Genomic DNA, 13,619 nt, shown 5'->3' with positions numbered 1-13,619 from the left:
CAAAGGGACCAGGAGTTCATGGAATTGTTTAATTTATTCCCAGCATGAGGGTGTCCCCATCAGCATGGCTAGGTCCGTACAGGCTCTGTGGACCCCTGTGCCAAGGGCAGGGCTGGGAAGATGAGGCTCCCTGGATGTAGTTCATGGAATTGTTTAATTTATTCCCAGCATGAGGGTGTCCCCATCAGCATTGCTGAGGTCCGTACAGGCTCTGTGGACACCTGTGCCAAGGGTAGGGCTGGGAAGATGAGGCTCCCTGGATGGCAGGGAGGACACCAGAGGAGCCACCTTAAACCCTTGACTCCAAAGATGCTGATGCAAGTTTTTACACTTTTTAAAACAGAGGACTCCCCTCGTGTTGTTAGGGAGCCCAGGAGGTGACAGGGTGGCATCTCAGGGCTCACTGCAGGGCTGGGGATTGGCAGTGCAGCCTCAGGCTCCTTTCAGAGCTCAGGGCAGCTTCAGGCTCTCAGCTCCATCCCTGTGGGTCCCCACCTGCCCTCCCATCCCCACCACGAGCATCACCCAGAAAAGCATTTCTTCCCTACACCCACAGCAGCTTCTATAAAACAAGCTGTGCTTCATTTAGTATTATTTTAACGTAACTTTAAGTTACCTGCTTTTTTTCCTCCTCTGTTTTTTCTCCCCTCATGCTTTTTCTGCTGTAGAAGTGGAAACGAGCTGCTGTTTGATGGATTCTTTATGCTTTACCAGAAAAACCTTTAAAACCTGAGACCAGGCACATACTGCAGCAACCAGGCGAACACAAGCTCATCTCTTCCTGGTGACCAGCTCCCTTGTACTGTCACGCTAACAGGAAGAAATATGCAGTCACCCTTGCTGCATATTCTGGCAGGGTTATTGTCAACTTATTATTTTTTGACTCAGAGCCAAAAACGAAGGGCATTTGCATCTTGCAATTTTGCTGTTTGCTTGTCTTGCTTATGTTGCTGGAAATGACCTACAAGGAGTCAACAGCAGGCAGCTAGGACAACACAGGAGTGGAAAAGAGATGAAGCTGGGAAGTTCATATCTCACCCTGAAACATCCCACAATATTTAGTTAGTGAGCAGAGAGCAATTAAAAAGCACATGGATGTTACAGCTATAGATTTATTCTGATTTTTCAGGGCTTTGTGTCATAAGAGAGCACATATGGGATTTGGATTTCTCCCTGAAAAAAAACCCCACACAATTAAAATAAATATAGCAACCAGATGCTAGACCTGTACATGGAGATGACTGTCATTAACATCCATACAGTCATTGCAGAAAAAAGGAACACCTTGCTTATTTTCCTTTGTTTTATGTTAGACCCTATCTTAACAAAATTGTTTTGCATCTTAAAGTCTGAGGATACTTTATTGGAAGAATTTACATAGATGTGATAATGAAACCACGTATGAAACAAATACAATTTACTGTAAGTGGCACTAAATTATATAAGTAAGAAAAGGTGAGGATTTTTGTGAAATACTGCTTGTCACAAAAAAAAAATTAAATAAAAAAAAAGAAAAAAAAAGTCCTAAGAATAATATCTTCTTAAAGACAGTTTTGCATAATTGCTTTATACATCTGACAGGGCTGGAATTGGAATATACTTTTTTTTTAGGTGTCAAAGCCCCAGCATTGACTGAAAGAGTGGTGCACTCTGCAGTCTTTGGTGCAATGCCTGGTGCATTACGCTCGTGCTGTGAGACACCTCCTCTCTGCTTATGAAATGGTTAATTTCCAAAGATAAGAAGAGTTGCTGTACAGCAATCAAATGGAAGCCAATGCACACCTAAGGCTGCAGGCAGCAGCTCTCCGAGCTGCTGGCATCGCACGAAGAGTGGGGGAAAAAAAAGGAGTAAAAGAAACCTGAATGTTAAATGTGTGAAGAAAATATTCTCTATCCACACACCTCTGCTCTGGTGACAATGAAACTTTACACACGTGTTAGTGTTGGCCCATAGACTTCCAGCAGCATTGTAGGCACCAGAGCACCTACACAAAAAAGAGGATAAAAAAGACTGCCTTTACAAGAGGGAGGTTCCTTCTCACCTGTCTCCTTTACAGGAACAGTTTTATCAAAGTCCCTGGAGTTATTTTCCTGCGTGCAGGCAGAGGGTTTTGATGGAGGAGTGTTGTGCAAAAGGGACAGGCAGCCTGCAAACTCTGTGGGTGCAGGACACGTGGAGAGCCAGCCCCGCGTCCCTGCCGGGCTGGGGCACTGAGGCACCAACGTGACTGCAGAACATCTCCAACTTCTTCTGCCTCACTGGCTTCAGGGGCTCTAGGAAAGCAAAAGCAGAATCCAAGCACTGCAAACACTCTCTGAGTGTTCTAACCTCTGTTATCAGTAAATCTCTCCTTGAAATGCCTAATGTCATCAAAGGTCCCTTTCCAGGTCGCTGTGGTTGTCCCCTCGTGCCACGACCCACCGAAAGCCAGTGATGCTTTGGTGACCTTTGTCTCAAGGTTGTAGTTTTATGAACTTGGCAAATGTGTTTCTTATTGCTCTTCTTTTGAACACTTTTCTGGTGACAGCCCTGGAAGGCAGCCTTACACTGCAGCTGTCTTTTGGGATTCATCGAGAGGATTTTTCAGGCTGGGTTGCTTTTCCCAGGCTGTGGAGCTCATGCTGGATGGCATCTTACCGGGCAATGTCGTTGTGGGGCAGGCTCCATCCTCTGTTCCAGGTTTGAAAACAACCGGGAGCAGGAAGCAGTGAGAGGCTGCTAAACAAGGCTCTCACACCTAATTATCATCAGGCAAAATTAAATAAAAGAGAAATGTTTATGCAGTTGGTAATTACCGAGCACAACATTTGCAGAGCAGCTTGGGCAGATCCCTCCGGCCGATGCAGAGGCTCCATAGGAGAAGCAGACAAAGTTTTTAGTTCTCTTCTTCTGTGAACAATTCTCTGTACCCTCCACTTTGTGATTATTTATTCCTGAGGTGAGTAATTATCAGCTGTAGAGAGAAAGCTGCTGCAGTGTGAAGAGCAGTGAAGCTCCGAGGGGCGGGAGGGACGCACGCATGGACGTCCCCTGCCAATGTCAACCAAGGCCACCTGCAGCTGCAAGGCTTCTTCTAAAGACAGGTGAGCCCCAAAACAGGACAAAGTGAGGCAGCATAGCGTGTTTCTCTCCTTTAGAGACAATGGGAGCTAAAATGCCTGCTCCACCCAAGGGGCAGGGATGCTGAAGCATCCCAGAGGACTTTCCCTGCCCCTTGGGTGGAGCAGGAGGACTGAGGCAGCTCACACTGGGTGTGCACAGCCACAGCTGTCCCCAACAGGGTCCCAGCCCCCAGCTGATGAAAGCACAGTCACACACGGGGCATTGTAAAACACACCATCCACAACAGTCCCTTCCAAAAATAGCAAAGCAGAGGAGCAGCACCTTATCTGCCCACAGGCATGATCCTGGGTGGCTCCCTGGGGAAGAGGGACCAGGCCCAGCTTTGCAGGCAGCCCCCAGACACCCATCACTGACTCAGCAACTTCAGGCGGCAGAAAAAAATTATTCCAGGAGGTTAAATTGATTGCCAAGGAGGTCCAGCAGACCTGACAGCCTCCAAGAGGCTCAACTTCATTTAAGTTATTTCAAGGCAATTCCAGGAGGGCAAAGAGGAGAGCGGCACAGGGAGCCACCGACGGCCAGCCTGCTCTTAAAGAGCACAGCTGCATTTTCTGAGGTCATTCTCTTTTCTACTTCTTCAAGGAATAAAATTTCTTGTAGAAAGAAATTTTTATTTTCTGGGGTTTTTTTTGGTTTTTTTTTGGTTTTTTTTCTTCTCATTTTTAATGCCTGGGTGGCTGCTGAGGAGGGCAGGAGCTGGCCCAGTGTTCAAGCTCTGAACCAGGGAAGCAGGAGCAGTGCTGGGTGACTGCATTTCAGGAGGCTATGGCAGAGCCCACACGCAATTCCACAAGCACTGCAATTAACTATTGCACTGTTGGGTGCCAAATAAATTACCTGAGTGGCTGCTCTGAGGCACTTAGGCTGTGGAGCAAGCAGATGATGTACTATTCACCAGATATTTTCATAAGTAGGAGATAAGAGAGGCTGGAGGAGAGCAAATCAATGTCTTTTTTAGATCTATGGTGCTTGAAGCATCAGTCAATGGTGAAGAGTAAATATTTACTTTTCAACATAAAGTCCATATAATCACTTTTCTATCAGTCACTTACTGCTCCTGAGTGTTTCTTACTACAATGTTGATATTTGCATTAGCTACTTACCCCGGCTCTGAGATTCATACAGTTGTCAACTGCGTTTAGACTTCAGCTGAAAATCCCCGGGTCCTGTACCACAGCTGCTGCAATTGCTAATGGCAGTTGAAAAGAGAAAGCAGTGATATTTCCTACAGCAAATTGCAGGCAGAGATAAAGCCAGAGCTATGGCATGAAGGTTATAATAATAGGCTCCCCTGTGCTTATTAAATTAGGGATCCCATCGGATTCACAGTGTGCAGTTCTGGCCAGGACATGGTGAAGAAAATTTAAATTTGGAGAAAGGAAATGTTGTTAAGCCCATTTTGTTGCTGGGAGAACTGAGGCACGGAAGTTGAAAGTGACCTTGCTCAAGGTCAGAGGCAGAATTGTCTCAAAAATTGAGAAACTGAACCAAGTCTAAAAGCTGGGGGATCTGCAAATTGCCACAGGACCATTCCTGCTCCTTGTACACTCAGAACTGACAGGAAATCACCTGGGCAAATACTTTCAGGTGGATGGAGAGAAGAAGCAATGTTGTTTGACCTGAGCAATATCCAGGGCTCAGTCTGGTACAGATGGGGAGAAGGGAGCCACGGCCAGCACCAGGCACGGCCAGTGGCCAGGAGGGGACACTGCTTCAGCAAAGGGCCCACACTCAAAGACACCCAAGCAACCAATTTAAAAGGTTCAGAAACGGCTCCAAATATCCTGCAAAAAAGCCTTGAACAGCAACTCCCATCTCAACCATCAGAAATTACTTTTCACACTTTGTGAGCAGAGGGAGAACAAAGAACTGGTGGGACAACGAGGTGGCTGGAGCAGGACAGAGGCACAGGGTGCCCTGTCTGTGTGACACCAACTTCACACTGCCGTGGGGTTTATTCCCAGTGCTTTGGAACAGACAGAGTGAGCCACGGGGTCTGGTGCATTTTCAGAACCAGATTGTGCTTGTGCTGCTGTGTAAGGCTGTGGTGCAGGATGCATGATGCCCCTGGGCCTCAAGGCTTTTTTTTTTTTCTCTCATTTTTTATAGCACAGAGAGGAGGTGAAGGTTTGCCTGAAGGGTGAGTGCTTGTGAGGAAACCTCAACACAGCTCTGCCTTGCCCACTTCTGCTCCAGCAGCCAGAGATCTCCCCAGCATCACCCAGGGCTGGGAACCCAGCAGAAATTAACCCTGCCCATGGCTAAAGGGCAAAGTTAATTCTGAAACTTGAAAAAAAAATCAAAAATCTCAGCCAAAGAAATAAACATGGTTTATGGTTAAACAGGTCCCAACAATTAGCTGTGCTGGGACATTAATCTCAGCCTACACCTCTGCCGGCCGGCCGTGCTGCTGCGGGCCGGATTCTGGCTCGTTACTCCCTCGCTCCCACCTCGCTTCACAAGCAGTAATTCAAGTTGATGGAGCTCTTCACACACAGAGCTGCCTCTCGGTGTGCAGGACGTGGCCAGCAGATCAGCATTTCGTGCCTGCCCGCTGCTTCCCCCTTCTCTTCCCTCTCTCCCCATCCCTCCCGCAGCGAGTGGTCAGCGTTCTCACCGCCCCGGCGTGTTGACATGCCAGAAATATCTCTGCTTCACTGCCTGTGCTCTTGGAAGTATTTTGCTGCTCTCTCACCTCTCCATGAGAGAGACACATTCATCTGTCAGCTTATCGGAGGAATTTCCAACAATCTGTGGCAATGCTACAAGTCTCAATCTTGCTGTAAGTACCTAAAGCCAATTAGCATACAAGATGTTTCCCTCTCACGTAGCGCACCACTGGCCTAAGGGCTTTTTTTCCCCCTGTACATCGGGATTTTTTTTTCCTTTCTTAATTTTTTTTTTCCTTTTATTTCAGGGCTGATAGCTGTTGAAGCACACAGCGGCATCCTCCCAGCACAGACGGGGAATGGGAGAGGATCCAAATGGATCAGCGAGGATCCACGTTCTCCTGATGAATGCCTCAGCGGCTCAGCCGGTGGCAGAGGGGTGCGGGGAGCCGGGGGGATCCCGCTGCCCGGAAGGAGGCGGGGACCGGGAGATTCCCCTTCCCGGTCCAGAGGGATGCGGGGGGAGGAGGATCCCCCTCAGCCTGGGGCAGAGGGATGCGGGGGATTCCCGCTGCCCGCTGCACAGGGATGCGGGGAGCCGGGGGCTCCCACTGCCCGGAGGGTTCCGGCCGTGCGGGGGGATGCGGGATGGGAGGTGCGGGATGCAGGATGCAGGGTGCGAGGGGATGCGGGATGAAGGGTGCGAGAGGCGGGGTGCAGGATGCAGGATGCAGGGTGAGAGATGCGGGATGCGCCGCTGCACAGGGATGCGGGGAGCCGGGGGCTCCCACTGCCCGGAGGGTTCCGGCCGTGCGGGAAGGGATGCGGGACCGGGCTCGGCGGGATGCGGGATGGGAGGTGCGGGGTGCAGGATGCAGGGTGCGAGATGGGAGGTGCGGGATGCAGGATGCAGGGTGCGGAATGCGGAATGCAGGGTGCGGAATGCGGGGTGCGGGATGCGGGGTGCGGGATCCACTGCCCGGAGGGTTCCGGCCGTGCGGGGGGATGCGGGATGGGAGGTGCGGGATGCAGGATGCAGGGTGCGGGGGGATGCGGGATGAAGGGTGCGAGATGCGGGGTGCAGGATGCAGGATGCAGGGTGCGGAATGCGGGATGCAGGGTGCGGGATGCGGGGTGCGGGATGCAGGCTGTGGGATGTAGGATGCGGGATGTGGGATGCGAGATGCGGGGTGCCGGGGCCGGGGAAGCGCTCCCGCTGGCCGGGCCGGAGCGCCTGGAGCTGCTGTTTCCCACGAGTGCCCTCTCCTGGAAAAGGCTCTCTCCACGCGTGCCCGCCCCGGACACAGTGACGGAGGATGCCGAGCTTTAAGAGCTGTGAAGTTTCCCGTCTCCTCCCCCTCCCCGTTCCCTCTGTGCCAGAAATCCTGCCGGTGGTACTCCTCTCCAGCCGTACCTTCACGCTTATTTTGGGGCATAATTAATCCATTTTGGCGTGCCAGCTTTCTCCTGCCAACAGAGCCCAAACCAAGGGTTGTCCTTGCCCATGTGCTATCAGCTGGGTGATGGCCAACAAACTTTGTCCTTGCTACCAGACATCCAGCACGCCTTGAGTATCCTAAAGGATGAGGGACACCTGCATTCCACATTCCTGGGTGTTTTATTTGGAACAGATCCATGCATTTCCCAAAAATTGGATTTAAAGGCTCAAAGCTGCTGCAGCAGAGCTGGCCCACAGCCCTGCGGGGTGCTTCTCATAGCCCTGAGGATGTTTCTCATCCTCCTCTGAAAACCAAGCTCTGATATGGAGCACTGCTCCTGGAGCTGTTTTCATATGGATGAGGACTGGGCTATTCTTTGCACCTCTTCCCCGTAAGAACCTCTCCCTCCCCACCTGTGTCTGCAGTCAAAGCATTCCAGGACAGTGAATCCTTTAAAAAACCCTTTTCTTTGAAGCTGGGGCATGAGCAGCTTTGCATGTCTCCATCAATAGTTATTCCTAGAAGCAATTAAAGCACCCAGTGAACCGGTGGCTGCTCAGGAGACAAAGGTCCTTCCCACCACGACACCCCAGCAGATGAGCCAGTTAAGAGGAACTCAGGCCAATTTATTTCTTGATAGATAATGATGCGAGTTCTCACCAGGGATGTGTAATTTTCTATTGATGAAAACCTGCCTTTTCTGATTTGCAGGGTTATCTGTCTTTCTCAACTTCAGGCTCTTGCCAAACTCGCAGGCAGCCCTGTGGAAGTGCTGTGTCCCACAAGAGCCATGTATTTTAATATGATGTAGTTTTCTTTGCCCTGGAACCAGGATCAGTTCTCCATGCTGACAATCCATAAAAGACCTAATGACCCATCTGAGGAGCATTAACCAGCGCTGTGGCCATTCCAGGCACTGTTTGTTTGTTTTTTGCCCCCCTGCCTGGGAGCATAATTTCTGGAGAGGATCTTTGGGGGTAAGTTGGATCTTTTAGCGTTGAATAAATAAAAATCAGACTGAAGGGTGGTTTAAGCTTTAAATTTGAAAGCCTTATTTATCAAGCCAAGCTTTGTTGAGAGCTGCAGTGGGCGCCAACAGGGTCGGCAGTCAGCAACAGCCTCCACATACCCTAAAAAGTGAATTTTTCAGGCAGAAACACATTATTACTTTCACCAAGAACTTGCACAAAAGTGACTGCTAATTTAAAGGAATTTTTGTCTTCTAACTTAATTGTCTCTGCTTATAATTTAGTGCCTTATAAAAGAGAACTATTTACACCCTGCTGTATTTCATGATCTATAGTTAACATTTGTGTTTAGCTGGGAGTTACGACCGTTTGGTCTCTGAGAAACGGCTGAAAATATTTAAATGCCAAAGGAATCTTCCGAGGTCAGAGCCTTTCTGCACTGCTGGGTGTGGAGGTGGGACACAGAGGATCTCCACCATCACCACCAGCAGGGCAGAGGGGAGGGCTGAATTTGCAGGGGAAGGTTTGATCCTGGCCACCCCACCCGCAGCCAAGGTGGTTTCTGGTCTCTTTTTTCCTCCCAGACCATTTTTGGCTGCTGCCAGAGGGGTTTGCCATCAAAAATGTTTCTCACTGGCAGTCTGAAGTGGTGGTCAGGGTGTTGGAGCCCCAGGTGTCCCAGCTGAGATCTGAGGAGGTTGACTCACCTGTGATCACCATCCCCAAGCTCTTGGCATTTCACAGCCAGCACCAAGACAAAAGGTTTTACATCAATCCCCCAAGATCTTCCCTCACTGCCTCTGAAACAGGCTTAAAATCTGTTTGTTCAGGTGCTTGTGACTCCTCCAGCCTTCAAGAGTCCTGGTAGACACTGAAGATCTTCCCTTTTTAATTTTCCCTTTTTTTTTCCTTTTTTTTTTCTTTTTTTTTTTTTTTTTTTACCCTTGGAGTGCCCTAATTATACAGAGCATTGATTTTACAATGCATTCATGGATTGATTGTACTGCCATGCTCCTCCCACAGGAAACAGCTTGCACACGAGCACTTTTTGATCTCTCCAAAGTATTCCCTAAGGTGAATCAACGGCTCTTGCATCTTGTCTCTTGCTTTAGTCTAGGGGAAGCTGGAGATGTCTTGCTACTGAAATGAGCTTCAAGAAAAATACTGGAAGGCAGAAAAAGAGAAGGAAAATTATTCACTTCTTCCTGCCCAGAAAAGATTGTCTCCTGCACAGCAAAATATGTTCTTGTTAGCATAATGTTCTCATCCAGCTCAGCCAACTGCAATCTTGGAGAATGCATGGGAACTTCCATATAATTATCTTTAATAAACTGGCCAAGATAAAAGTAATGATATCTTAAGACACATAGAGCATAATAAAATATATATCTATATAAAAGCCTATCTATATCTATGAAATGACATGCTAAAATTAGGAGAAAGAGGCAATTTATGTGTTTTATGGCTTTGGCACCTCAGTAACAGAGATCTTGGATACAACTCTGTTAACCAGACCAAACTTTTTTAAAGAGCCCATCTCTTTTAGCCTAAGTGGAGGGAATTAGCTCCTGTTCCTGGTGATTCCCTGTGAGCAGGGTAATGGATTAGACTCAGATTCAGGTTGAAGGCTCTAATCCCTGTGTTTTAATGACTGTGCCTGCCACCAGCCACAGCACAGCCTTGTTCCAAACCCCAAATCCATGGAAACCCCCAGGAACGTCCAACACTTTCTGCATCCAGTGCAACCAGACTTAGCAAAAATAAAAAAAAAATTTAAAAAAAAAGCCTTGACCTTGAGAAATTCTTCCCAAATTATGGATTAATTCAGAATTAGCGCTGAGACTTTTGCTGGATAATAAGGGGGCGATTCCTGCTGCCAAAAGCTTCCTCTGAAGGGTTTGATTTCCTCTTGGGTTAATCCTGGCGAGTGCACTCCTGCCCATTAGGATGCTCGGTATTAATTTCAGTCTGCACAGAGTTCATTTCAGCGGGCTCTGCTGAGAGCTCCGCTGATTGCAGTGCTTAATTACCAGCTGAGTATCATCTCTTTAGCATGTGGTGGCATCGTGCCAGCCCCTGAGGGGTCTTGAGCCCCGAGTAGGACCCCGGAGCACTCAGGGATCCTCATCCTGCCCCAGCTCCACGGCCCCTGCCAAAACTGACCATAAGTTCTGTGCTTCCCTTTACTCAGCAGTTTCCTGGGGAAAAGCTGGTAGGACAGAGAGGAGGAGGAGGAGGAGGAGGCAGATTCCTCTTGTTCAGCAGCTCACCAGGGTCCAGCTCAGAGCTGGAGGATGCCAAATAGCAATTTTTAATCTGGGTCTGCCCAAGGTTACGATGCTCTGCCCACCCCTCCCTGCCACGCTGCCTCCAAACCCTGCATTGCAGCACAATGTTGGGTTTCTCCATCAGCTTTCAGGAACACGAACACCCACCCCTGGAGCACTGCTGTGCAGGTGTGTAGGTGCATGCAGAACGTGCTGTTGTTTGTAATACATATATATATATATATGCCTATGAAATATAAAAGGAGGTTATTTCTTGCTTGGCGTGCTGAAGGCTCTGATTGCTGGGTTATATGAAATATTTAGATCATGCACAAGAGATAACTCACAAGATATAATGTCGATGTACGATGGGAAGCTAGTCTTTATTATCACAGGTGTAAATTTTCACACCTCTGTTATCAATTTTGCAATTATAACTGGGTTTCCTGGTAAAGTAATTTACTACTCACTACCATATAGGATGAAGAAAATGATCATTTATCCACCTTCAACTCAATTAAATGTTCATCGTTCCCCAAAAAAAGGGGGGGAGAGGATTTAAATCACTTCCAAACTGTTCTCCAGATATTTTTTTTTTAAGAAGAAGAAGTCTGCCTTATAAAAAGCATAGATTTGATGCAAAAAAGACAATAGGAGCCTAATACATCCAAGGATGCGGCACAGATTTGACTCATCAGTCATTTGTGTTATGGGAGTCCAAAACAGTAATAAAATCAACACAAATCCAACTTCAGTGTGAGAAGAGAGGCTGATTCTCAAGTCAGATGAAAGCAGCATCATTCTAACTCTGATTAAAGCAAGCAGGTTGTGCTTGTAGAGAGAAGACCATAACAAAGTTTGTTCTTGCTTCTGGTTTTCAGCACTGAGCAAACATTGCTCATTTTTGCCTCCTTTGGTGGCTTAATCTTTCATACAAGAAATCTGGGATTACTTTGCAGGTAGAGAATTTTGGTGTTTGGGTGCAAAAAACCCCTCATCTCAGTCAGAATTCCTCAGGAGCTTCAGTCTCGGTACCTTTCTCCTCCTGCCCTGCTTTTCTCCTGTCCTGCCTCTGCTCTGCCAAACCTTCCATCACTCAGTCTCTGATGTCTTGTGGCTCCAAGCACGCTCCTGTTGTTGGCTAATTCTCAGTGAGACTTTTATTCCAAAGGCTTCTCCAACAGCCTGATTATATAATAACAGCTTGCTCATTACCCCGAATATAAATAGTTGAAGTATCCCCCGAGAATGGACACAGCTGGTGGAACTTCCCATATTAGCACCGCATTAATATTTATGGCAGCGCTGTGTAAGTATGCAAAATATTGGCATCCCTCCATGCAAAAGTTTACACATCTGTCATTAATGACTCTGCCCCAACATCTCAGGCAGGTCAGGGAGCGGCAGAGGGGAGCCTGAAATCCCGACGAGGCAGCTCCACTCTCACCCAGCATCGTTCTCCCTGTAGCAGAGCCACCCCTGGGTGTCCTGGCGGGGTGACAGTCCCTGGTTCCAGCGGTGCTCCCGCGTTCCCTGTGGCCCCCAGCTGATTCCTCGGGGTTTGTTTTGACTTATGAAGTGAAATATGAAAGTACGTGATGAGAACCAGCTAATTGTACATATAACCTTTAAGATGTCTCGGACAGGATTCCAGCCTTCACCTCGGGCTATAAAGAGAAAGTAATGGGGCCATAAACACACATTTAAGTGTGCCTTTAAAGTTTAAGGAGAGTTTAATTGCGGGCGCTGGGGTGCCTGGGAGCAGAGCCCAGCACAGGTAGTGTTTCCTCGGGAGACACTCAGCGAGGACCAGGCTCAGCATCGAGCTCTGAGGCTCTGCCTGCCCCGAGGGGAATTGGATTGTGCTAATAAATGTCCCAGCTGCAGGTCAGATTGTAAATGAAAGTGATATTTAATGGCCCAGATCTTCCACTGGTGTAAAGCAGCCCTGTGTGCTGCTGCACGGGCTCTGGCTTGGTTTAAATCCAGGTGTTACTGACCTGTGGGCACGACTTTGGGAAGTTCTTTGGAGCCCGATGCTGGTTTATGACACTCCCAAGGATGGAGCACATGCAAGGAGCCAGTCCCTCCGGGCTCACAGCAGCCCCTCAGAGTCTGCCTGCTCAGCCCAAGGCAGGTCCCAGCACCCTGAATCCTGGGAAAAGGAAAATGGAAGAGAGGGAAGGGGAGCTTTATTTTTGTTTTTCCTTCTGGTGTGACTTCTAGTCGTGCAGATCAAAACAGATGAATCCGTGGCCATCTGCAGAGCTGGTACAGTGCCCCAGGAGGGCTGTGCTGGGCGCCCTTGGGGATGTCACAGGCAGCAGGAGAGAGCTGTCCCCAGCCTTGTAAAGGCAGTGGGATTCAGAAAAGCATCAAGAAGCAGGAGCTGGGCAGGCTCAGTGACAGCAGCACTCGTGATGGTGCAGAGCAGGGATCAGACAAGCTGCTGGTTTATTGCTTTTATTTAATCTAGAAAAAGCTGGCATTGAGGGGAAGCAGAGTAAAAGAAAGCAGAACAAAATCCAGAATGCTTTTAACAGCTACTCGTCCCTGAACACCCTGGGGCTCCAGTTGGACTTTCCCAGGCTGTTTGCAGCTTGGCTGCAACAAACTCCACTTGACAGCCATCTGATGAACCCTGGGGCCCTGATAACCCTGGCTGACCCCTAGGGAGGACACGCAGACATCAATGGCATGTCTGATAGAGCTGCAGGAGGACCACCAGCTCAACTGCCCTCTCAGGGGTCATGGAGTGGCTGGAGAATGGAACACTCCAGTTCTGTTCCCAAGCTGGTGTCCCACCAGGCTGCTGCAGCAGCACGGTGCAGCTCTGAGCTCAGCATTGCTGTTCTGCAGTTTCTCAGGCACTGCTGGGGGTTTGCTCTGCGCCAAAAGCTTCACAATTTTTCAGAAGAATAGATATCAGCTACACAGCAAGTGGAGGCCAGCTGGTGGTCAGCTGCAGGTCTGTGAAGACAGAGGAAGGGACACCATCCATTAGTCAATTCCACATTTCCCCAGAGCCAGAACTGATGGAGCAATGGACAGTCTGCTGCCAACTCTACAGACAACACAGGGGGTACATGGGGAGCACGTGGGGAGACACCCACTGAAGAGCAAATATTTGGGGAAATATCTCACAGGAAGGTGGAAGCTCAGCCTGTGCACTCACAGACTGTCCCAGGGTCCCTCGAGGTGCAGGGTGCTGC

At 48.8% G+C, this 13,619-nt stretch overlaps 1 long non-coding RNA gene across 1 annotated transcript; it reads left to right on the top strand.

Annotated features, from left to right (window-relative positions):
• The first annotated feature begins 5,609 nt into the window (after positions 1–5,609).
• On the top strand, positions 5,610–9,887 carry LOC120507055. Its single transcript, XR_005628667.1, has 4 exons — positions 5,610–5,906; positions 6,042–6,172; positions 7,884–8,149; positions 9,253–9,887. It is a non-coding gene; the product is annotated as an uncharacterized LOC120507055 (long non-coding RNA).
• Positions 9,888–13,619: the final 3,732 nt, after the last annotated feature.

Source organism: Passer montanus, unplaced genomic scaffold, assembly GCF_014805655.1.
Source record: "Passer montanus isolate IOZ18808 unplaced genomic scaffold, ASM1480565v1 scaffold41, whole genome shotgun sequence".
In the NCBI taxonomy this organism is placed as follows: domain Eukaryota; kingdom Metazoa; phylum Chordata; class Aves; order Passeriformes; family Passeridae; genus Passer; species Passer montanus.
The sequence above is the reverse complement of the archived record's forward strand: the minus strand, read 5'-3'. Positions and strand labels throughout refer to the sequence as shown.